This window comes from Coturnix japonica, chromosome Z (assembly GCF_054131305.1).
Source record: "Coturnix japonica strain WE chromosome Z, WE-NBRP24, whole genome shotgun sequence".
In the NCBI taxonomy this organism is placed as follows: domain Eukaryota; kingdom Metazoa; phylum Chordata; class Aves; order Galliformes; family Phasianidae; genus Coturnix; species Coturnix japonica.
In genome coordinates, this window is record NC_140702.1 from 54,172,754 (window position 1) to 54,199,677 (window position 26,924).

At 35.2% G+C, this 26,924-nt stretch overlaps 1 long non-coding RNA gene across 5 annotated transcripts in view; it reads left to right on the forward strand.

Annotated features, from left to right (window-relative positions):
* LOC107305975 (uncharacterized) overlaps positions 1-26,924 on the forward strand; it is a 71,962-nt gene that overhangs the window by 31,228 nt on the left and 13,810 nt on the right. For 2 of the 5 annotated variants that reach the window (XR_004305614.2, XR_014939125.1), the window contains exons 2-5: positions 15,353-15,422; positions 17,655-17,759; positions 20,460-20,602; positions 26,292-26,405. This is a non-coding gene — a long non-coding RNA (uncharacterized LOC107305975). Of the gene's footprint in view, positions 1-12,462; positions 12,583-15,352; positions 15,423-17,654; positions 17,760-20,459; positions 20,603-26,291; positions 26,406-26,924 lie in introns of those variants that run through there. The other 3 variants (XR_004305613.2, XR_014939127.1, XR_014939126.1) reach the window with 3 other exon arrangements.

A 26,924-nucleotide genomic window follows, 5' to 3' on the forward strand; every position in this document is an offset into this window, starting at 1 on the left:
GATAATAAAAAGTTATTTACTAAATTTAGACACCCCTAGGATTGTTAAGAAAGACTCTTTAAGATCCTTGGAACTCAAACATGTATTTCAGTTCAACTTCTGCACAAAAGCCCATTAATTGTGCAGAATTTTGAACATCCATGGTTGGAATTTATTTCATGGAATTTCTGGGAAAACACAGAATTCAGAGTCACTTCAGTTTACCTGCTTATTTCCCACAATGGTCTCCTCATAGTGTTGTCTGAACCATCACTAATCACATCTATATATTTCTTTTTGATAACTTTTCAACAAACTTTAATGAAGGCTACACAACTGGAAATAGAAAATATAGGCTTGGAAACATGTTCACCTTTGCACATTTAGGTGGATGATTGACCTTTGAACTGCTTCTGATAATGCAGATTCCAGAAGTCAACTGACATGAAAGCATCTAACAAGGCTACAAGCCTTGTATAGAGAATCACCATGCCCTGTTGCTGAAATAGTTACCAAGTAATTTGACGCATCACTGGGAAGTAAATTCTCTTATTTGAGTGGGGCTAGAGCTGGCATTCAACCTTGACAAAATATTTCATTCACAAATCTGTTCCTAGACTTTTCATATTTAAAAGAATGCATAAACTGTAATAAAGCCATTTCAGCTGAAGCACTGAAATGGAAAAAGAGACTTTTCATCCTGTATTCATCTACCTGTGTAGAAACTCAGAAAATTCATTACATTTTACTATCAAGTAAACTACATAAGTACTAGTCTCGTTTAGAAGAGGACTTGGTGAGTATTGTATAAGACACTTGACAGTTGGTTTCCTTCAGGTACAATGATTTTACATTTGAATTTGACCATGGTGATGTTAGGAGAAGTATTCAGCTGATAAAAAAAGAGTCTTCTGTGAAACTGTCATATTTTTGGCTCATTTTAATCAGCAGTGTTTTCATGTCAAAGAGACACTTCACAACTGTTACAATTGGCAGAATGTCTTTTTTTTTTTTCTTCTTTCTTTCATTTTTCTTTAAGAAAAAATAATGTTATAAGGTCCTGATTGGCACTACAGCAAGCTTGTCACCAGAGACAGTCTCAAGGCCTCGCAGTCATACATGTCCTGTGCAATTTGCTTGGCAGGAAGCTGGCACAAAAACTGTGCCACTGAACTAATGAGAAAGAAAAACTCTGCGAAACTAGTGTAATTTTGGACACCCTCATGTTAACCATTCAGACAGAAACTACTGCATGACTTCTATTTCATATTTAGGCTTCAGACTAATCCTCCTCAGAGATGTGGTTTATGCAGTTGAGTCATTTACCTGTTTTCCCTGCCCTAATACTTGTTATTGGCCATGCTCAAACAAATTCAAGAGGTAGAATAGTGATGAAAAACTTAAGGAAAATTATATTTCTGTAAATTTCTTGAAAATCAATGAAAGCACAGGAGAGATCCAACTCACGACTCCTACTGAGGAATTAATGTTATATACTCTTCCTGGCAGTAGGCTGTTGGCCAGTTGGCACAGGAGTCCTGGCTACCTAATCAGTCTCCGCAAAGCTTGAAACTAGCTGTAGCATGAGCTGCTGCTTTGAGTGAAGCTGTCCTTGGGGCTAAGGAGGGGAATGGAGTTAACTGTGGTTTAAGGATAGGAGTGAAGGGATTTATGGGACAAAGGACATAAATCTGTGCAAAATCAGGCTTTGTTAATTGCATTGCTCACAAACAACTTTATTTTACCTAGACCTAAATGTGTTAAAGCAGAGTGAAGCTTTAAAAACATAGTAATAAAAGGAGTGTGTAAAGTGAAATATACTGGATATAACTGAAACAGAAAAAAAAACAAAAAACAATAATAAAAAAAAAGTCCTACTCTCCCACTTAGAAAACAAATAAGAGATACAAAATGAGCTCATTGATTTCATGCCAGAGCTTCATTTGCTGGGTTAGCTGGGTATATATGAGGCATAATTACATTAAAAGAAAAAAAAAAAAAAAGAAAAGTACTATCCAATAATTCCTATGTTCAGATATTGTTTCTAAAATATGTTTCGAAATCTCAATTTAAACTCAGTCTGAAGCTATTCATAATGTGTTAAAGGCTCTTCTGCATGGCACATGGCTTAGAAGTAGTTTGTATTTGTTAGGTAATATGAAGTCAGAAAAGTTTCCTTTGTACCAAGTCTGTGTGGAATGAAATGATCAGAGAAGACAGTGGTAAAAATCTGGAGGGGCAACACATTCAAGTATTCCTACACTAGCAAATAATCTTTGAAAACATTTGCTGCAGAGTCATTATTTCCTATGAAGGTTGATTAGGCACATAACTCAGGTTAAATCCCTGCAAGTCACTGCCATTTGGCAAGGCACGGGAGTCTAGCTGGATGACAGGAATTTACCTTACCTACATTGCAGTTTCTGGAAATGAGCTGCCTGCAATCTTCCTGAATGTGTAAGCTGCTTGCCTACTGCATTAGAAAATAGAGCTATGTCCATGACCCTATTTCTACTATCCTTTCTGAAGTCTGAAGTAAAATCTCACTAAACTTGGAAGTCATAGCTATGAACTTCAATGCTTTAGCCTGTATTTTTATTGCTTTCATACATTTTGTGATCATAGTCCATTATCAAATTCCTCTTTGATATTAAAAAAAAGAAAATATTAATGTTAATATAACCTTTAGGCTATATTTTAATATTAAATATTGTTTGGAGGTTGTTAGAACCACATACACATCTGCATGAAATCACTAGGTCTTTTCATTATCTCCAGGATGAGATTATGAACTGCTGAAAGAGGAGGAAAGAGTAGTTATGGATCTCAAATTTCACTACATATTAAAAATTATCCTCCCCTCAAATACATTTAACAACAACAAAAAACAAAACAAAACAAAACAAACAAACAAACAAAAACCACAAAAAACAGTGAAAACATAGTCAGTTGGCTGATCTGATAATGCTTCTGTAAGCTTTGCTCTGAGCTCTGACTGAACTGATTTCAAGAATAAGATTTGCAGGATACAATCCATAAACTCCTAATGACAAATTTAGAAATTTCCCCTTAGTATTTATGCATCACATGACTCAGTTTTCATTAGTGTGATAGCTGTTTCACTTTAAATGCACTAAATACTGTAAATGGGTATTTTAATGTTAATTTTATTGATTTAAAAAAAAGAAGAAAATCTTAACTCATTTACCCACTAATTACTTAACAAACAGTATACAGTGAAATGAAGAACGGGTGTTCAAACAAAATGGCTTATAATACCTGGCACAGTTCCCAGAAATCAAGCCATTTCACATTCTTGATGCACTGCCAAATATGTTTTTGTTGTCTTCCTCCACCACTGTAAACAAACATGATGGTGGCAGCTGGGGGAAGCCGGAAGGGCTCAGGGTCTGACTGGCTTTGTCCATGTCTACAGTGCATCTCCACCCCCTGCTACTCCCAAACGCTTTTACAGATCTGATTTCCTGCACTACAATTGCGTAAAGGAAGTTTAAAAGAGCTGCATGTATACTTCATAGGAAGGTAATAAGGCATTGCAAGACTAACTTCACACTTCGCTCGTCTGTCAAGGGGGTCTCCCCTTCCCAACAATACCCCAATGTTTTGGTAGGCAGGCTCCAGCCCACTTAGCCAGTGAGGAGGCATGGGTGGAATGCCAGGTATGTCTACAGAGCAAAGTAGTGCAGGCAGCCTGACGCCAGGAGAGAATAGGCAGGTACCTATTGAGTTACAGGATTTCTACAAATCTAATCCACGTGTAATGTGAGACTTATTACAGAGTCAGCCTCTGCCAGGGCTGTGAAAAGTCTGGGGATATGAACAGCCCCAGGAACAATGATCCCAGTTAACTCATTGCAACCCAAAGTCAGTTGACCAAAACTAATGCTCTTTTATCCTTGTAATTCATTTTTTGAGCAGTGATTACAAGCTGTATCTTATCAACTATTTAATAACAAAGGCAAGAAAATAATGATAAGACTCTGGGTGACATTGTTGCTACTGCAACACTGCATATTCTAATAAGAATAACGTTTATTGATTGTTATAAAGAATATATATAATATATTAAGCAAGACAGATTAACATGAGTAATATTTTCATACATATAAACCAGTAAAGCCATTCTGAACTCCTAATAATACACAGAAAAATAATTAAATGTTTCCAAATCTTATTAAAATTATAAGATTCTTTGCTGATTTTGGGAGGTACACTGGGAACAAACTGCAACATTAAAAACAAAAACAAAAAGCAAACAACAACAACAAAAAACATGACTATCTGATACACCTCTGTTAATTTCTTCAGTCACTATAACACTGGATGGGACCTATGATTGCACATTCAGTATCTACTTGTTAGGCGCCATTTTAGTCATAAACTTCTTGCATTACATGTTATTTTCATCACATGATATCTTAAGTAACTTTGTCAAATAACTAAGCACAGCCTTTCTCAATCAATTAGTTTTTAATTTGGATGTTGCTGAATGCAAAAATGATATTCATTTTATACTGTAGTTAGTGAATGCTAACATCCCCCAAAACAGTCTGTAGTTATTTGGGATATTTTTAAATACCAGAAATTCAAAAATGGTAATCTATGATGTTAAAACCATATTCATAGTTGCACCTTGCAACAGAATTGTGGTTTTATTCCTTTCCTTAGGCTGCTTAATGGCCATATGACACCTTTAGAAAAGGTCAATGGCTACAGGGTCTGACATTATCACTTTATCAGTGATATTCATCTGGCTATTTACTGACACAAATATTCTACTCTAGCAATCAAAAGTAAACAAGGTTTTGGAAGAACAGTGGCCCAGTCATAACAGATGCTGAAAGCTGATTCAGCCTAACATTAGGAATGATTGTTTTGCCCAATTTGTATTCATTTTGTGACTGATAAAAATCAGAAAACTAGAAATTATTTGTCATTGTTTCCCCTTGTTACTAGAACTGGAATTTAAATTATTTTGCTGATTTATAGAGGGAACAGGCATGCTGGAGAGTACATTTTATATTGATATATTTGGCACAAGCAGTGTGAATAATGTGTCTATTTTTAATGGATCTCCTTTACCTAAATTTGGAGGAAACTGCCAGAACATAAGGAATTCAAGATGTCAGACGGTTAAGTAGGAAACCTAAAAACTGCATTGGCTGCTCAGATGCTGAACGTGAACATCTTCTCAGGGCAAATCAAAAAAGAGTTTAAAATTTGCAGGAACTAGCATTGTAATCTCAGCATCAGGTCCCAGTATGAAGGTGATGGATGCTCACTGACTGATGTTTGAGGAAAGCAGGTTTCTCAGAAGTTACAATGGTGTGGAGGGTGCCATGTAACTCAGCCAGCTGGAAAGTGTTAAAGGCTTGAGTGTTTACTACATCCCTGTCAAGGAAAGGTCTTTGCTCAGTTCTAGCTGGACAACTCACTTGTGCTACATACACTGGAAACATAGCATCATAGCAAGTCTCTTATCTTGTTAAAAATGAAACAAGAATTATCAGCTTCATAATTTATGCCACTGGGCCTGTCTCTAAGAGCCATTCCTCATGTAGAAGCCTTTCCAAATCTTAGACCATATGCAGTTTCAACTAAATCCTGAACAAAACATGAAGTTCTGCAACATCATTTCCACTGTTTACAAACAGATCCATTCATCTCAAACAGCAGGAATAATGTTACTGGCTTCATTAACAATGCTATATATTTCCTTCTGACAAACAACAACAAACAACAAACAACAACAGCAACAAAACTGTAACGAGAAAGAAAAACAATTATGTTTCTAGATGCTTATCTTATAGTAGTAAATGCTTGTGTATTTCCTTTCTTACAGATTACTACGCAATATGCCTGTAGGAACTTTTAAGCCCATGTGATGCAGAACAGAACAAAAGTTGATGCTCCAGATTTAGGTTGCCATGTCATGTCTCAGTTTGTCTTGTCTTTTCCTTTATTTATCCTTTTTATTAATCTTATCCCTGCCTAGCCTACATGATATGTAAAAAGACATTTTTAATCAATGCATGCATTGCATAGGCCCCTTAAAAACAGCATTCACAACATGGAAGAGCAAGAATGTACAGGGTAATGAATGGAATGATAATGCAGCTTAAAAGGTAGAAACCTCCAAGATATTTTTCTTGAAAATCTAAGCACACTGACCTTTGAGAATGAGTTTGCATTTTAAAATACATATTTAAAATATATATTTTTTACATATATATATATTTTAAATGAGAAAAAAAGAATTTCAGTTATTCCACTGCTGGAGTGTGTGAAATATGGTGTCCACTTCTTTATAGCTAAATGGATAAGATTTTTCCACAGGTATTACTCTTTAAAACATTTAAAAAATAATAATAAAATAAAATAAAATAAAATAAAATAAAATAAAATAAAATAAAATAAAATAAAATAAAATAAAATAAAATAAAATAATAAAACATGCTTCATTATTTCTTTCATTTATATTTACTATACTCCACTAAATAAAATGTAAAAGCCATACATTACATATGTTTTCTTTGCTTTTTCTTTATTGCTCTTTTCTTTCCTTTCTCTCTCTCTCTCCCTTTTTTTTTCTCCTTTTGTAGGCAAACCTAGAATCAATTTCATATTGATTCAGCACCAGGTTTTAAAAATAAGTAAAGTTCAGTCACAATTACTTCAGCTCATGACTAGACATGTTTAGATAGCCAGTTTCTTTCAATTCTGTTATTCTATTTAACATCTTTGTTGATGATCTTGATGAGGGGATTGTGGGCACCCTCAGTGAGTTTGCAGACAACACCAAGCTGGGTGGGAGTGTTGATCTGCCTGAGGGGAGAAAGACACTACAAGGGGGACTCAGATGGACTGGACTGATGGTCCAAGGCAAATTGTATTACTTTCAATACAGCAAAGTGTCCAGTCCTGCATTTTGGTCACAACAACCCCAGGCAACCTAACAGGCTTGGGGAAGAGTGGCTGGAAAGCTGCCTGATGGAAAGGGACCTTGGTGTACTGATGGACACCAAGGACAGTTGGCTGAATATGAGCCAGCAGTGTGCCCAGGTGGCCAAGAAGGCCAATGGCATCTTGGCTTGTATCAGGAATGGTGTGGTTAGCAAAACTAGGGAAGTAATCTGATCCTGTACTTGGCATTGGTAAGACCTCACCTGGAGTAGTGTTCAGTTTTGGGCACCTCAGCACAGAAAGGACATTGAGGTGAAGGAACAGGTCCAAAGAAAGGCAACAAGGCTTGTGAAAGTCTTGGAGTACATATACTATGAAGAGAGACTGAAGGAACTGGGGCAGCTTAGTCTGTGGAAAAGGAGCTGAGGGGAGACCTTATTGCTCTCTTCCAATATCTGAAAGTGCATACAGTGAGAGCAGGGTTGGTCTCTTCTCACTGGTGACAGGTGACAGGACGAGAGGAAATGGCTTCAAGTTGCACCAGGGTAAGCTGGATATCAAGAAAAACTTTACAGAAAGATTACTTAAACACTGGAATAGGCTCCCCAGCGAGGTGGTTGAGCCACCATCCCTGGATGTGTTTAAAAACCATTTGGATGTGGTGCTCAGGGACATGATTTAGAAGAGGGCTGTTAGGTTAGGTTGAGTTGGAGAAATTCTATGATTCTTTGATTCTGTTCAAAAGTTCAATTGCTTATATAGAGTATTCATGATAATCATTCAAATTTGGTATTTCAAGAGTTCTACAAACTAAAGGCTTTTAAAAAGTAGGAAAAATCAGTCCTTTTAAGATCATGCTCTTCAACATACTGAAAACACATTTTATCCCTACATTTTAATTATTTTTTTAATTTTAAATGAAATTTGTGGAAAAAAAAAATCCTTTTCCTTTAAGATCACTACAAGAGATTTGAAACCTGATTTTTCTACTCCTAAACCTTTTGTAAAGACATAAATGATAAATCTCTTGCATGTTAATTTCCAACCCACACACATTCTCTTTCCTGAAAGCCTCTGGAACTTTTCAAATACACACAATGCAGTTTATAAATAACTCATCCAAACACACATGAGGAATTTGGCTCAGTGACGATTATACGTTATTGTTTGTGTATGTAAAGGTGGTGTTAGGAAGAGGTATGTGGGGAGCTGAGATAGCTGAATAATAAGAAAATGATACAGCTAAGAGTGAAGCCACACTAAGGTAGTCCCCAAGGCTATTTAACTGCTGACTACTTTTTTCATCCTTTCCAAGAAATTCATTGAATTTCTTGATTCCTAACCAACATCCTCAAGGTCAAGGCTCAGGTCATATCTTGGACCTGTCTTTTGGAGGACACAGATGACACAAACTGCTAACCAGTCTTTCCTGGTCTCACATTTGGAAGAACAGAGCTCAGTATCTTCTGACAAAGTGTGGCTTGTGGCACAGCCCATACTCAGCTTGTCCAGACTGTTCCATATCATCTGGCTTACCTACATCCCCAGCTCTAAGCTCTGCAGTTCAGGTGGCCTTTTGTGGAGGCCTGGTGGTCTGTGTCGATGGATGGCCAGTTTGTTTTTGAGGGTGTTCTTTGATCTGTCCAACATTAACTATCTAAGTGTACATAGTAGCTAATACTTAATGTCTTGATTTACAAGTCTGCTTTCTTTGACAATATTTTTCTACCACACTGTTGGCAGAAATTTAGGCTCTCTGGCTGTTTTTCTCTCAGAAATGAAACCAAAGGCTGAGGATCGGTGCCAATGTTTGCAAAAGTATGTTGTTCTGTTTTCTGTGATTCAATGAAGTTTCAATGAAAATGCTTGGGAAATATGAGTTTTCTATATCATGCTACTCATGGCTTTAATAAAAAAACTCATTGAAAAAACTGTTTTCATTCATAAATGCTAAAACAGGAGCAGGATGTGGTAATGTTGGCTATGAATTGCTTTCAACTGAATTGTTTGTAGCTTCAGACAAGCTGTGTTTTTTGAAGTCTGTGTTGGTCCTTAGCCATTTTAGGTCAGGAACAGATTCTATGAATAAAGAAAAGAAGTGCTCCACAGCATTGCCTTTTACTTTAGAATGATCTACTTCAGAGATGAAAAATCCCCAGGCACAAGGTTGTATGCATTGTAAGTGTCTTTCTGGTGGGTCTGTCTTCTTTAGCTCAGTCCAAAGTAGCAACACCTCTCCTCCTGCCCCAGACAAGCTTGAACTGTTCCTATCTGCATTCATGATCTCCCTCCAGGAGTGGAGAGGTATCTATGCTAAATCTCCATCACAGCTCATTTTCAGAACAGGAGTGACCATTCACTTCTAACTCATGGAGAGCAATGGACACCAGACTTGCCATTTTAGAGAAACGTAGTCCATCCTTTTGCACCACTATATCAAACTGCTTGCAGATTCAAGCATTGTTCAGTCTTCTTGTCTTTCGATTTCTGTTTCTAAACTCTGTTTTGCACTTTCTGTCTCTCAGTTTTCTTTTTATTTTATCGCAGGCTGATGTTATGGTAGGATCAAATTATTTGAGGAGCTAGGCTTCCCAGCAGAAATTGAAGTACCTTTGCCTTAATCTAGTCATGCTTCCACTTAACTCTGGCCATTTTGCATAGAACCTGAGTCAGCTAATGCTCAGCTGTTGTGTCAGGAGTGCTGCCACCTGCCCAGCCCTGGCATCTTGAGATGATAAATGTCACCAATTGCCTCCAGCATAAATGAACAGGACACTTCCCAAATTATTAACCTGAAAAACAGCTTATCTTTCTTGATGACAATCTAAAGGAGAGCCTTTTAAATTAGACCTTCTTCAGATTCACAATCTGATAAAGGATAACATTTACAAATACTAAGTAAAGACCCAGCCATAAGCATGAAGCAGCTAGATCCACTCCTCAATATAAGAAAAGGAAACATTATTATTAATACCATTAACATAGCCCAGCTCATCTAGAAGGTTTGCATTTCTACTGCTCAGCCACGGGAGTGTTTCTTCCAGGAAAGCTGTGATAACTAGTCATAAAATCTCTTCCAATACTGCTTGAAGGTATTGGCAGTCTCCCAGAATATTCCCAGCAAGTGTAAGACCAGATACTCACCACGAAATGGCAGCTGGAAAAGGCTAACATAAAGCAATAGCAGCATGTAAACTATGAATGGGAATTCTTGCTTATAAAGGTTAGTTGCACTTATCTTTCCAGGAGTAGAAGAATTGCAGGGAGCCTAGCAGCTGAAACCTGAAATGGTCTGTTAATTTATTTACTGATTTACACATAGAGCTGAGTTTGGCTAGAGCTTGATTTGCTGCTAGAGGGGAAAAATCATGAGTGAAATATACATCCTTTTGTATTGAAAATAATGATAACTGTTAGGAAACTCTGGAAATAATGATAAATCTCTGCTCCAGACATAGTAGTGTGATCTGGTTTTATAATTAACTAAATAATTCATTTTGACTTATACAGATTGCTTCACTTTCAGACATAGTTTAAAAAATACAGTAGTATTACTTACAAGCACTTACTATGTATTTGCAAATTAATACTCTCATTTTTAATTTTCTTGTAGTATGTAGAAAAATGTCATCACTTTGCATTACTTATTCACCCTTTCTACAGCCTAAAGGGAACAGTTCTTCCAGGTGTGAGACAAATTTTCAGCCGTTTTTGATCCTGGGACTTCCTTTCTTTGGGTGGGAGAAAATTTTCTGAAAGATGAAGCTACATTCTTTAGTGAAAGCTAAACTAAAAATCTTTGTTTCATCAGGAAATACACTAATAAATTCATTCTTTCCTGTGCTTAATCATTTCATTAATGCTTTTACCAGGTTTTAAGAACACTGGTACTAACAGAACTGCATTTATGATGTATGAATATTCAAATTAATTCACAGGGTGATATTAACAGTGCTAGCAACCCTCATCTTAGGATTTGTCTTGGAGTGTTGCTTCTCCTGTTAAAAGTCCTCCTGGACTGTTATTTCCCAAAAGAATTAAGACTGACTTTGTTCTTAGTTTACATCCTCATGCTTGCAAATGAAACAAAAAAAATTAATGATAATAAAAAAAATATGAATTATGCGTATTTGTTAATTAAAGCAAATTATCCCACCATGTATGTCATTGATCAGTCACATCTACATTAATGTATATATTTATATTATGTATTTATTTGTATTTATGGATATTTTTCAACCATCCATTAGAAATAAAACTGTTTAAGAATTTAGGTTTTTATCTGAAAGACATTAGTCTAAATGGAACTGTTTTCTAGCTGAGAATGTCCTGAGTTTTTCCCTTCTGATTCTTATTTTATAAAATCATTTGAAAAGTGTACTTATAGGCTTGATATATAGGGTTTCGGTTCACAAATAGTGACTGTACATTATTTTTTAGAATTTTATAAATATGACCCAGGTGAGGATGTACCCTGATGTTATATTTGTGCTGTTAGCATAAGCAAAACAGACATTTGCTTAATCTGCTTAATCTCTGTGGTGGTTAAACAGCAATGTCTCAGGCTCTGCTTTTTACCCTGTCTTGGAATGACAGACTGATTTTTCCTGAGAAGGGTCAGTGCAGCAGGGACAGTGACTGTGCTGAGTAGGTGGCACCACCCCAGCCATCCATTTCTTCAATTGGAAAGCTTAAATCTATCAGCAGATCTCCTTCCCACTTCCTTGTCTCTCCATCAGCACAGGTTCTGTGCCAGTCCTGGGGAGCCACATTTGGTTTTACTTATAGTTCTTTCAGGTTTTGTGGAAATCCTACTGACTGCGACAGCAGTTTGGACTGTATTTTGTTTGAATTGTCTGGTATGCAACTGGATTTAAATATTGTTGTTTATTTCCTAAAAGGCAGGATTTAAGACAAATGCTTGAAACAAATGTTTGAGCACTGGCTTAATTTCCCTGTCTCTTGCCAATGTAAATAAATAGTTTTTCTATGTAGCTGAGGATGCATTACTACACTTAAAAACAGTTATGGAACAAACTGAGTGAGATACATTTACTCTGAAGTGTCTGGGGAAGAAAAAAAAAAATTAGTCTTGTGTTTTAGGCATATATAATTGCATATGCACTTAATTGCTATTGTGACGGTTCCACTTTTCCCACTTGCACATGATGGACTATGTTCTGACTATGCTCAGTGTAAAGAAAGAATATAAAGCTTCTGCCCTACATTTTAGATCTTAAAGTGAGTTCTCCCACACATCTTAGAATAATGATTGCTACACAGTCCCTATCCAGAATCTAGAGTATTGGTGTATCTTTATATATTCCAGTAGTTACTTGAAATGTCACAGACTACTTTATGTTTAAGAAAGTTGGTGAGTTTTTTCAGGGGTAATATATTTTTCTGTAAAGGCAGAGTCAGTGAGTCTCACACAGTGGGTCTCCTTTGATCCCAGAACATTAGAAATAAAAAAATCTGTTTCAAGTTTAGCTAAAATATATTTAATTCAAGTTATGGCACCTCAACCTGTTTAATTCTGAGATTATATTTCAGATCTAATGCACTGATAAAAGCAGCCACAGTTCCAGCATGGGATGATGGCGTTCCCCTCCCAGCTGTAATAAATCTGGCATTTGTCTAGATCATCTGTGGACTGGCTGTGGTCAGCAGAACATCAAGGTATTTTCCTTGTCGTTATTTATTTGTAGACATGGAGTAAACACATCCATAAAAGTTGTTGCATGAGCAATAGTGTCATCATAGCAGTCTTTCTGATGGCACTTCATATATTCAGTGAGTTGTCTACTCCTGTACATATGAAAGTCATGAGCAAAATTCTAACTTAGACATCCCTGACAGTGGTACAGTTCTGCCCATATGAATGGCAACATAAGCACACAGAGTAAATTATATGAAGTGTATCTTTGTCGCCGTGTGTAGAAAATGAAGACAATCTGTACTATTTCCATTGAAGTTTCAATATTCTGCTTTTATTTTGAAAGCATCAGTAGAACAGCCATCTCTGTTTAGCTCAGTTCCTATTTTGATCTGAACAGTGTTGCATTATTCTGCCAAATTATTATCATTTTTCATTTCTTAAAGTTAACATATAAACTAGCAAGATTTTTTTTTCCATGGTATCTGACAGGAGTAACGTTAGACTATGATAAACATTCCAAAATGCAGCTATTCTAGGGAATGTGTAACAGGGAACATTCATACACTCTGTGCTTTCATAGACAAGTTAGGCTGTTATACTGAGAATCATCTATACTTAAACTGTATATTTTTATCAGTGTAAGATTTTTTGTGAATAGACTCTTCGTGTTCACATATAGTTTTTTTTCAGTTTTTCTTGTTTGATCTAAAGAAACTCAGAATTATATTCACTCACATTCTGAATGAGGATGTCAGGACAGAAGTCATACAAGCACGAATATTACTGATAATTTTTTTCCCTGGAAACAAGCCATGCATCTTTCTTGACTTAGAAAAGCCTGTATTAAAATATTGATGGATTAGATTAAATTACATAAGTGTTCACGCTCTAAAAACATTATTTATGATTAATATTTATTAGCATCTTTATCAGAAACGTGTGAGTAATCTGATATATTTTTTGTTAGGAATGAAAAGTAAAATAAAAATAAATAAAATCTAAGTCAGACATTTTCAAAGCTTTCATACCCCTTGTGCTGTAGACCACCAGCAAATGGCCTTGGAAACTCACAGGCCTTGGCTTTTACATTTAGTCTTCAATGAAAGATTGAGACAGTAAGAAGAAATATCTCAGGTAGGGTGCTTTTCTACCTGCAGCCCTCACTAATAAGAAACCAAACAATTAATTTTGGTATTGGTTATCAGGTTAAATCATACTCATATAGAAGATGAAAATAACTTCACTCCTGCAGCAGTACTGACACAGCCAAAACTTTCCATATTTCAGACCTTAGAATATGGGTCTCAGTAGCACGGAACAATTATATGACTTGTTCTTGTTCTTGAAAATTTTGCCCCAAAATAACAAAATAAAGGGAAGACTACAGTAGTCCTGAATTTTATGAATACAAGTATTTTGTGGTTATGATGTGTTGTTTTTATAGCTTTAAATTAGAAGTCTAAAATGGACACCATTAATTTTGCACTAGATTTGCCTTTTTTTCCCTGGTTGCTGAGAGAGATAAGATGCTCAACACTAGAACCTGAGTAGTTCAAGTTAAATAAAATAAGGCCAATTTGTCCACCTTCATTTTCAACTATTATTGAAAATGTCTCTAAAGTAAAGAAAGGTGAGTACTCAAGATTCAAATTTCAAAATTGTGAAGGTTTGGGCCTTTTTCTTTTGTCATATCTGTATTAACAAACAGGCTGTTACAATCTTCTCTCACATTGATGGAGAAACTGGAAGGAAACAAAGAATGACAGGACAGAATGAACTGAAGACTCTCAGGCAGTTGAAATTTTATAAGTCATCACGGGGAAGATGAATTGGTAGGCAAAGGGCAGGTGAGATGGTCAAAGGTGAATATAAATAAATGGGATGGTACTACAATTTATCATGTAGCTATCGCCTCTACATACGCTATATCTGTCCATCCATCTTTTCTTGGATCTAGCTACACTGCTTGTATATCTAAAAAGATAGGATGAATCAAATGAAAAGACGTACGCTTGTAAATAGATGTCTACTCTTTCTTATGCTAATCTTCTCCTGGGTCCCAATCTGTATCTATCCTGAATAACAGGATAACTACATAATAACTTTTAGCTACTATCACACTTAGAAATCACTAAAGCCCGCCAGCTCATTAGCCCAAAATCTTTTAAGAAAACAATTTGGTGTAGAAAGACTAGCACTGAAAAGTCTCTAAGAATGAATACAATTATTCAGTAGGCAGCAGTGCTGAGTTGAAAGGCTGTAATCTTTTCTAAGTTTCCTGAAATACTGCTGAAAATACATGGTAATTTTTTTTTCTGCTAATCTGAAATTCAAATATTATTTAGGCATTTTCTATAGGTTGGAGAGCCTTAATAATCAAACCCTAGCAGGATTTCCAAATTTCAGAAGTTTACTCAAATATTCTATCTGAAAAATATTTTAGTTCTAATCAGTTAATTAGTCTTTAAAAGGTAATTACTGGAGTTGGCATAATTTCAAGTTAAAAGCTATATAGAAAGAAGTTTTTTTTTGTATTAGTATTATTTTCCAGGTTCAAAGCAGCAAAACAATGTTTCAGTCATTTCTATTTCTCAATTTCCCTATTCAAGATAACAGTTCAAAAAAGGTAATGTAGATGTAATTAATAATATTTTTAATAAAAAAATCCCAAATGCACATGGTGCTGATCCATACAGAAAATATTTTACTGTCTCATGTGGATTTTTGACAAAGAGCAGTAGATTCCAAAATCTAAATACTGAATTCCATTTTGTTTCTTCCTCATTGCAGAGCACTTGCTGTCATGGACAAATGAAATTACATGGACATTTAAAAGAGTTATAAATCTGACTTCTAAAAGGTAAAGCACAAAGAATTGAGAAAGATGATCAAACTATGCTGCCAGGTGACTTTAGTTCACTTAGTTACTCTTATTATTGCCCTCCACGAGAGCTATTTTATCAGTAATTCTTAGAGATTCCAGTACTGCCTCATCTATAGAAGCGCAAAAATATATTTCAGAAACATTTGTAGTTTGACTAACCGATTAACTCGCCAACTTCCTTGACTGGCCAGTAGGATGTTCATCAAGCTAGGGAGACTACCCATAACGGGTGTTCAGTTATAACTAACACTAAGATACTGAAACTGTTGCTATGCAAGCCTCTTCTCTCTTTGTAAAATACATCTTACTTTCAAAACTTCATGAAGGATTAGGCCTTCAAAGATCAATATTCAGCTCATAAAGGTTTCACTGAGAGCTGAGAGCTCTCATTGGTTATTACTCTATTTCCCCAAAGATAATCAGAGTCATCGAATCACCAAGGTTGAAAAATACATCCAAGTTCATCATGTCCAATCATCCACCTACCATAAATATTTCCCACTAAACCATACTCTTTAGTATAACTTCTAAATATTTCTGGAACACCTTCAGGGACAGTGACTCCTACCTTCCTAGGCAGCGCATTCCAGCACTTACCCACTCTTTCAGAGTTTTTCCTAATATCCAAACTGCATCTCCCCAGGTGCAACTTGAGGCTATTCCCTCTAGTCCTATGATTAGTTTTGAGGCAGAAGAGGCTGACTGCCACCTCCCTTTCAAGCAGTTGCAGATATCAATAAGGTGTTCCCCGAGCCTCCTCTGTTCCAGACTGAACAATTCCAGCTCCCTCAGCAACTCCTCTTACGACTTGTGCTCCAGACACCTCATAGCTTCATTTCTCTTCTATCGACACGCTCCAGGACCTCGATGTCTTTCTTGTAGCAAGAGACCCAAAACTGAATACAGTACTCAAGATGCAGCCTCAACACAGCTGAGTGCTAGGGGACAATCACTTTCCTGCTCCTGCTGACTGCACTATTTCTAATACAAGAAATAATTGTCTGCATGTCCCATCCAATCCGTGCTTATGTAGGGAGTTCACTAGAAGTCTTTGTAAATTGTGCAGGCATGCATGCTGAATACACCACTTGCATGCTAACAATATACTGGAGAAAGACAAAACTTCAACTTCTCTAGAGATTGATTAACACCAAATGAGTACTTGTTTAGAAATCTTGATTAGATATTTATTGTTATATTGGTTGATATTGAATGGAGACAGAGTACCTTTCACAGATTAGCCTAAGTAGTTTCCATGAAAAATGTACCCATTACTGTAGGTAAACATCTTCATTTTATTTATGAAGTTATCCCAGGTAATAAAAAGACAAAAGAACACAGGAAAAAAAAAATAGTAGAGTATATATGATCTTAAATGAGAAGGACACCTTTTTTTGTTTCTTGTTTAACAGTACTATTTCATACTGTAATACAGAAAATCAAGGAAAAACTTATTCATAAGGATGAGTTTAAAACACAATGAATGATTTGCCTTGACATGGACTCAGGGTTACTCCTCAGTTTAACCATATTTCTTAAAGTGGAATCACTTTAGTTTTCTTAGCTAATCCCTTTTGTTGTGGTGCATGTATAGTGGGATGGTTAGAGAAGGTTGAGGACGGAGGAGAGAGATGGTCATGTAGAAAATGATTCAAACCTGAAAACTCTTTCTAGTCCAAAACATCCTAAGATTTGCTTAATATAACTTTGTGCACATTTAAACACTTAAATTGTCATTTTAAGGTTTTCTGTTTTTCAAACATAGCTGTATTGTTTCTATCCTTTTCTTGGTATGTCATTAACGAATAGATCGTGATGGTCAGTTTGTAATGCCATGAATGAAAGACTTAGGACCACTAATCTTAAGAACACTGCTTGGCGCCAGTAGACAAACAATGCACTCCCCAACTTGTTATCTCAGCCATACTAAGCTTTCACTTCTTACCTGCTTTCAAAGACTGTCAGTTCACCAATGTAGTCCAGCAAGTAGAAGGCACAATCTTCTCAAGAAGGTGTTTTGTGTTTCAAGTTTTGTGTGTGTGTGTATTACTTTATGTTTGTCTGTTCTGTAGCAAAGCTGAACTGAAATGTTTGCATTTCCAAAACCAAAATTGGTACACAAAAAAAAAAATCTACTTTTGTCAAGCCTTTGCAATAAAACACAGCTTTTTTTTTTTTTTTTTTTTTTTTTTTTTCCATTGATCTTAGGAGTTTCAGGCAAATGATAGTATAATGGATTTATATATATATAAGTATAATATATATAATGAGCAAAAGAATACCTGGATATATGAACAAGACCAATAAATTATGGTAAGTATAGATGCATGCAAAATATCTCCTGGTTAAACTGATAAGTAGGTCTACCTTATACTCTCTCCTTCCTGCAGAGTGCCTGGTTAGGTTAGGCATAATTTTTGCTTTGCATCATGAGATGCAGATTGTTACGATTCAAGGCTTTGCTGTGGGTTGATGCTGAGATCTTTCGAGATTTTGAGGTAAAAGCTGAGATTCATTTTAGACTTATATGTCTGCCCTATAAATACCAGCTGTATGTACTGAAATATTATCAAAGTAAACACTGCTGCCACAGATGTTTATTCATTTGAGATGGAAGACACTCAAAAGACATCATTTATTTGTTTAAATTATACTAGCTATATTATTAAAGGGATCTTAGGCTTCTATTGTTGCAAAATTTCATTATACCTCAATTACTGCAATTTATGCAAATTTTTGGCAATAAATACATAGATAAAACTGAATCCAGGAATACGTATAAATTGAGTCTAAAACAAAAAACTTTTTTCTAATATTAAGGTTTTTAAAGCCACCTCTATGTGGCCCTGCCCAAGAATGGAGTTTGGACCAGATGACCTCCAGAGGTCCCTTCTAAACTCAGTTTTCTGTTTCTGCAAAAGCCTTTGAGGATTTCTGTTGTTTTGGTTTCACTTTAGTTTTTGATTTTAGATTTCTGAGTAGATTTCTTCCCATTAACAGCAAACACAATCCAGCCCTCTGAGACAAACTGCATTGCTTTTGTTTAGATTGACACTCAAACAGTTGAGGTTTGGAAATCTCCCTACACAATTAAATTAAAGAAAGACAAACAATATATCTTTTATTCATGTCTTTACTAGCAGGTACTCTTCTGCTATGCCTCACTTGTCAAAGATGAGGGTCTTCAGAGGAATCCTTAGATTTTGTGCTGCCTTAGGGTATAATATACATGCAAGTCCAAAGTCTGAAAATCAAACGTGACTCTTCAATTAAAAATAAACAGAAAAAAGAAAAACATTTAACAAATAGGTTCAAGTGTATTTTGAACCAATTCAATGAAAATTGCTGTTTATTTTTTGAGTATATCATGATGGACTCTGCTTGGGGCCTTTTCTCTCACTTTCCTGTTTTAAGATTTTTTCATCTATTATTATTATTATTATTATTATTATTATTATTATTATTATTATTATTATTATTATTATTATTATTATTTCCATGCTTTCAAGTGCTGTGTTTTTATCAATATACAAAAGTATACCTGAGATTTAATTGTCAGCACTGATTTTTCTGTAGCTTGTATTTATTCATCATATCAAGTCTTTCACTCCTTTAATTAAAAACTTGATTATTGCTATTCACCCTTAGTCAAAGAGGAAGAGAAATTTACATAGCAGCAACTAGAATACAAATTTAGAGGAAAAAAAGTTTGTTGTTTTTTTCTTTTCCCTAACCAAATGAGTATTCATTTGGATTTAGAAAATCACCCTGATTTTACCTCCTTTGTGTAGTTTCTTTTCTGTTCATTGATTGTTGCTGTGTTAAGTAATGGAGAGAGATGCCATTAACAGGGCTCAGCAAGTAGAACAGCAGTAATTTTGGAAGTACAGGAATTCTCAGCCCACCTATTGAAATGAAAGTTTTTCAAATGGAAACCAGGGCAAAGTCCTGTGGAGAGCCTGGAGCAGGAATTGCCATGATAGCTAATTTAAAATGAGCAGCAGGGTAGGGGAAAAAAAGCAGATGTCAAGTGTTTATATTAAGCTTTATTAACCACATACCTACCTAGATCACCTTCCCTACCATTTTACCATTAAAAGCCAATGAACCAATATAAGCATGAATACTAATCTTCTCCAAAGGTAGAATTATCTACAATGATAGCTGATTAATTTTGCAACTTTTGCTGAGTATTACTTGCAAATTCAAATTATTGTAAGAATTTCATAAGGAATTAATGCAATTTTATTCTCGTTTAAAAGATTTAAAAAGGAATAGTGAATTTTTCAACAATATTAATCAGCCTAGAAGCTAGGGGGCTTTTTCAGCAGTGCTTCCATGTCTTGTGTCAAAAAAGCATAATCTCCCCAAATCCTGATCAATGAAGTTTGTGCCAACAGGTAGCCAAGTTCCCACATAGCCATTCACTCACAAAACCTTGCCAGTCTTACTAGAGAGAAAGTAGGAAGAATAAGAGAAAGAAAATTATATTCCTTTCCTGCCTTCTCACTGCCCCTCCGAGCAGCCCTTCTGAGGTGTGCTGCTATATCATGGGTATCTATTCCTCCCTCACTGACCTCAGTGTTTTCATTTGTGTTACTCCTTATCTCTCTCTCTTTGGTGTCTTCTGCCTTTTCTTATATACGTTTTCACAGATGCCAGCTGGCCCCAGCCACGCTCTGTGGTGGGGCCAGTGAAGCTGGCTGGAACCAGCTGCATCCTGACCTCTCCTCAATTATACCAAAACATAGACATGGATGCCCAATATACTAATGAATAAAGCATAAGTTATTATATAGAAGAAAATATACATTGCTGCTGGTTAAATATATAAATAAAATAAAATAATAATAATAAAAGATAGATTAGATTGGCTACTAAAGCTGGAACTTCAGTGGAACTTCAGCAACTAGCCACAGATAACATCTCAGAGGTGTATTTGGAATGATTTAATGAATAGGATGTGACTGTGTTACCTCAGTAAGCATCTGCGCTTTGATCACTATTAAGCAGAAATGCCTTCTTTATGTGAGAAAAATCCTGAAAAGAGCTAATGGAGGAAAAGAATAAACAGAGGCTTCTGATACAATCTGAAGACAGAAGACTAAATGCCCCCAAAACCTTGGTAATCTGCACTCCAGTATGGTGGTAAAATGGTAAGTTCTTTGGCTTCAAGCAGAATCCTTTAAGTGCTTCCATGCCATATTTTCAACTTTGTAGTAGCTGTTTCTTCTCTCATGTGACAAATAAGACACTAATTCTATTAAAACTGCCTTTCACAACACAAAGAATATAATTGCATGGGCATACATATAAGTGGATCATAAAAAGTTAGTAAGCATCAGCAATCTATTCAACAGTAACTGTTCCTATGTACATGATCCCTGCTTTTATGAATAATAATAAAAAAAAACAAAAACAAAAAACAGAGGCATAAGATTTCTTCAACTGGCTATCTTAATTGACTCCTTTAAAATGTTCTTTCAGTATAAAGATATCATTCTTAAGTATTAGCCTGTACAAAGCACATTTTCAGATGTCACCATGACATAGGAATTTCCACAAAAATTGGGACCCAGAGTAGATCTAACCTTGTAGCCATTTTCAATTCTCAGTGTTTTCATAGTCATCATCTGTAACAGAAAGCTGAGACCACCCTCCAGGTATATCATTCCAGCTTCAGGACATTCTAAGTCAATAGGTTGTCTTTGCAACTAATGTCTCTGCCAGGCCTCTTTGGTCTAATATTTATCTTTTTCTTATTTTCTACCAAATCGCATTTTCTTAATTTATTTCCCTTGACTTTAGCTCCTGATAGTACTGACTTGCAAATTCCCCATGTGGGAAACTATTACCAAATCTCTAATTCCTTTGGTCACTAGAAGGAAGAAGGGATATGGAGAACAAAAAAATCTCACTTATTCACTGGTGCTTTAGTTTACTGTTTGAGATTCTGCAAGAGTTGGGGATCATTTGCTTGCTTGATCCAGAAAAGTTGTCTATGAATGTTTAAGTACAAGTGTCGGAGAGAAGACAACTATCTCAGTAAAAAAACAGTGCAATTGAGTGATTAAGATGAAATGCTTTCTAATCTTAATTAAGCCCTCTAATCTCAACAGGACTGCTAAAGAGAAAAATTCACCATCCAGGATAGAAAAACTTCACCTTTCAGTATGACAGTGGTAAAAACCTCTTGAAATATATGGAAGGTTTGCTAGAGACAGTTTGATTTCTTTCAGTAGTACTGGCCATTTAAATCACAAGTGTTTCTCTAACTGGGTTTAAATATCTCTACAGGGAATTCTCAGCACTCTGTCTTCTTGTCCAGAAGTCATGCTGACACATATTTTCATCAAGTAAAAAAAATTTGTCCTTTGCTTTCCTTCAAATGTGGTTGCTTGGACTGGGAAGTCCCCCCTTACACTGTCCCATTCCCATGCTCATGTCATATGTAATAATACATTGATAAGACCTGTGAGTAGATATTACATGTATTTTACAACTTGCACTTAGTCAAGAATTCTTCTCCCTTTCTCAAGATTGGATAAAAATGAGATTTGAAAAGGACCCCAGAAATTCCCCTCTTGGAAAGCCCCTGTATCTGTGATGATCAGCTGGGATGAAAATACAGATCACGTGGTGTAAAAATGCCAATAAACTTGTTTTCAGACAGCATTCAGTAAACCATGTCAATATTTTATTTCACAACATCAAGTTATAAATTTTTAACACAAACTCAAAAATTACATCTTTAGATGAATGCAATAGGTGGCTCCCTCCCTGATCAAAATTCCTGTGCAGTTTCTGCAAGGAACACTGCCCAACGTATATGCATTATCATCCTTTTAAAGTCTCAGCCCAACTTCTGCACAGACTTGCACCATATTACATGTGTGAAAATCTCAGCTCTGGCAGAAATACTTTTCAAAAGCCATTTACACCAATCAATATAACATTTTCTAGCAAATGTGACTACTCTCTAATAAAAATGTCTTATTTTACCTGCTTTTACCAATTTTATATCGGTATATATTTTTTATTTATATATATATATTGCCAATAGAAGCTGAATTTGAAGAACAGGGAAATAACTTCTAGTGACAATGAATTGGTCATACTCTGACTTTTCCCCAGATGTGTGGAGGCTTCTAGCAATGAGAATGAGAACGGATTTTTATAAGCCAGTTCTGAAAGACTCTTAATACTATACAAATACTTAAAAAGCTATATTGTCTCATCAGTAAGTAGAGATTTGTAATGAAGAACTCACTGAATGTGGCATCTAAAATCTAGGCATTCTTCAATTGAAAATAAAGCTAAACAGCGGTCAGATTGACGGAGTAAGAATTGTAATGCTTGCATTGGCCATCAAGTCCTCCTTTCTCTGGGAAGGAATTAAAAAGTTTCATTCAGTGCAAGCTGATCAAGCTACAGGACAAAGAATACTTTTCCCCACATCCCTAAATCTCAGTTCTCAGATTGAGATTGTACTTCTACAAGCCATATGTAGAACAAGGAAAAAAAAAAAAAAAAAAAATGAGAGAGGGAGAGAAAGAAAGGGAAAGAAAAAAGTTACCTACTTGTAATTTTGATTTATAAGAAATGCATATGCCTATCTAGAGAGTACATAGTATATATTTGAATATATAAAATTTTGGTTAAAGTGAGATGAGGGAGAGAGAGAATCTTTGCGTATAAACAGTTTACTCCAGATTAAAATACAAAGAAAATACTTTTTTTTTTTTTTTCCTTTTCATATACAGAATTATAGCTGTGACCAGTGACTGTGTCCTATTCAAAGACACTTGACATTTCGTTCCATAAATATTGTTTCCAGCCATAACTTATGGCTTGCATTATTAGTTTTAATGTAGCGCAGTTCAGATTCATCACTGATTGATTGATAGTAACTTTGACATGTTAAGACACAATCTAACAAATAACATATATGTGAACTATTTTTGTGTAACAAAGGGTATTCTAGTTCAAGAGAAGTCAATATGATGTTGGTGATATAATGGATAGCAAGTAATTATAACAGCCAATATGGTCTTTTTGAGTATGTGCCATTTAATAAAAAATACAAACAATCATTATATTGTTTTTAAAAAAGCTTCAACTCTGAGAACATATTTTTAATATCATAAGAGCATTATGGGCATAGTCACTGCTTCTAGGAGACATATATCTTCTGTCAATAAAGCAGTAAAGTGGTTAACTGCATATTTGTTGTTCTTGATGTTAAACTCATTCTGGCAGATCAACTTTGGCTTCAGGAGATACCTACTTTATCTTTAAAGCATCTTGCTTTGCTTTTTTTCTGCTAATATATTTCTAATGCATTGAGTGAGTGATTTAAAAAACTGCCAGAACAAAGATTTGCCAAGAAAGATTCAGAAGCTGACATAACTTTGCTTTTCCCCAAGTGCAGTGAACAGCTCTGTATTTGTCTCCTATGTACAGGCAAGGAAAAGATCCACATAGAAGACTTTACAATAATTTTCTCCATTTTTGCAACTCGTTAAAACATGTCTTTCCAGCCAACATAGAAGAAACATATCATATGTTTCTTTTCCAGTACAAAGCTTTTTCCTTCTGTTCTTATTTTTATGTAGGAAATTTTTAGTTAATGTGAGATTTATAGTCTTACAGTCACACAGATATTATTTTCCTACCTGTTTTGTTCTTAAATTGAGCAACATATGTAGGCATATATATATAGCTGAGCACTATGTATATATAATTGTTCCAATTCCTTTTTCTTAAGTGATTAGGCATAATTAAAACAACAGCTTTCAGAAAACACATCTACTGGAAAAAAAAATATATATGACCTTTCTAAGTACTACTGCAACAGATGGATTTTATGTTCCATATTGACTTGCCTGACTGTTCTGGAGATTCTACTTTCTGGGTAACATGATAATAAAATCTTATTAATTCTGTGCTCTTTCCAGTTTGACATGGAAGAGACAAAGTGATACAGGGGAGAGGGATATTTGTAATTATTATGAATACAGAGAAGTGTTTTTCCATCAAATTTTTCCTAATTTTTAGATATACTGGTTAGCCACTGGAACAAATCTATTCCATTGAATTTTCTCAGTGTAGAAAAAGCGTCTAGTAATTCTTCATTTAACAAACATTTATGATAATGAAGAAAATTTACCTGTCACACCATCAAACCACTAGTATTTTCTGACATTATTTCTGAGTTTACCACTTTGCAAATTGTTTTGAAGCATGATTTGCTGTATGAATTAAAGAATGGATAATCACTGTGTGGTCAGTAAAATCTCCTCTGTCATGTTAAACTTCACCTGAGGTAACCCAAATACCTTCTGAATTCAGTATATAACTCAAGAACTATTATAGTCACATTCAATTTATATTTTATGACGTAAATGATATACTCTTGATTGTAAGGTAAGTTTCAAGCAGCTGCCTTATAGATTTTTTTTTTTTTTAACCTCTGCTTACTCAGCAAATGCATGTTATTCACAGATAACCTAGTACCAGCAATTTTATAGAGTATTACCACATTTCCTCCATGTGCATCTTCCTGTTTCCCTCCCAGCCAAGAAATGTTCTCTTAGCCATTAGTTTATGTTTCTTTTATGCTTTTTTGCCAGTTCACATAACAATTGTTTGAATGAGATTTCAGTGAACTCTCTCATTATTCTTTCTGATGATAATTGCATTGGTTCAGAAACTCTCCTCATTCTGAGATCCAAATTGTATTGTGAAATTTTCTGATAGCTCAGTACGTAAACACTGTGTATTTTTTATCCTAACTGTTCATAAGAGAATGTTGTTTTGCTCATGATTTTTGAAGGTTTGTTCTAAATCTTATTAAGTATGCAAAGAACTCCTGGACTGTTCGTTGTGACTCTTTACAGTTCTAAAGCTATAAAGCTCCATTTATTGTTTTTGCTTTCCAAACAATCCTTGAAGTTTTATTAATATAGTGTAAATCCTTTTACAGCTCTCCAAAGCTACCTCTTCATTTTGTGTGTGTGTGTGTTTATTTCTTCTAGATAGAAGATTTGTTAAAAATGGAAATGTGAGTTGGAAAAATAATTGTTTTTAGTTTTAAAGCCTAGCAGTTTTAAGTATCTACATAGCAAAAGTTAGAAGAAAAGAAACCATAGTATGCTTGTGGCACTGATGCTGAAACTAATTTAGCAAAAAAAAAAAAGAGAAAGGGAGAGAAACAGAACTTCAGACCAGGTGTTTTACTTGACAGTGACAACTGTTTTTAAAACACTGCTGACCCTTTAAGCCTGTATCCTAGCATAATATATGTTTATGTGATACATTGCAAATAGAAAAAGAGAAGATTCTCTAAATATTAGACTAAAATGGGAACTTACTTAGACAGAAATATTATAGCAAGATTTACCAAACAATGTGTGAAAAAAGCACAGTGACTACTACAACATCATGACAGAAGTGGAATAGTTTTCTTTAGAGAGGCATATTTTCCATATGGACTTGAGCTGAAGCTTACTGAAGTCAATGGAAAGTCTCATTTGAGTTTTGTAGTTTAAAATAAAAGGCTTTTCAAAGTGTTTTTAACAGTTTAAAATGTTCTAGATGAAATAGACGAGTTGCTTTATTTTACTTTTATATTGTCTAACTGTTTTAATCACCAAAGCGGAATGAAACACGGGTTTTTGAAACATGTTAGAAGTTTCTTAAGAACTCAGAGAGGAAAAATAGCACATATGTTTAGAACATGCAAAGGCAATTTTGAGTAAGAATAAAAATAATTGTCATAATTCTTCAGGAAATGGTTTGATTTTCTAGATATTTATTTATTTATTTATTTATTTATTTTCACAGGCAATGAAGACAACCTAAGGGTTTCTTCTGATTTATGTGAACCTAAATTTCTCTGCTGCTGTGATGAGGATAACTGTTATTCAAAGAGTGGTATTCACAGGAAAGACTCCTTAGGTATGGCTATGCTCTGTCTTGGAAATGTCTTCACTATAGCTGATGGATTTAATCCCAGAATGAATGATGTTGAGAGTGGGTTTGCTCCGGAAAACTTTGAGGAAGTGAAAACCTTCCACACTGAGGAAAACAGAATTTCACCCAATACCCCCTCAGTGACAGAGAGGACTGCTAACAGAAACAAGCCTAAGGAGAGAACTCTGTTGCAAAAACTCTGTTAATGCAATTTAATGAAAACATAATAAGAGTTTGTTATGATTTTCTTCCTCCAAAACAGTACGTCACATGTTCAAGCCAGTAAAAATGTTTTGATACTCAGCAAAATTTCTTCAGTGAGGTTTTAGTGACTCCAGTATTTTTTCTCCAGAAACCCTCTTTGAATCTTTCATAAGCGTGCCAGTTTTCTGGTGGGAAAAAAAAAAAATAAACCTGAACATAAGACAAATTTGTTGGGGGCCAAGTAATAGTGTCAGCACATAAGCAAGAGAGCATCAGAGATAGAGCTGGAATGAACAGAAA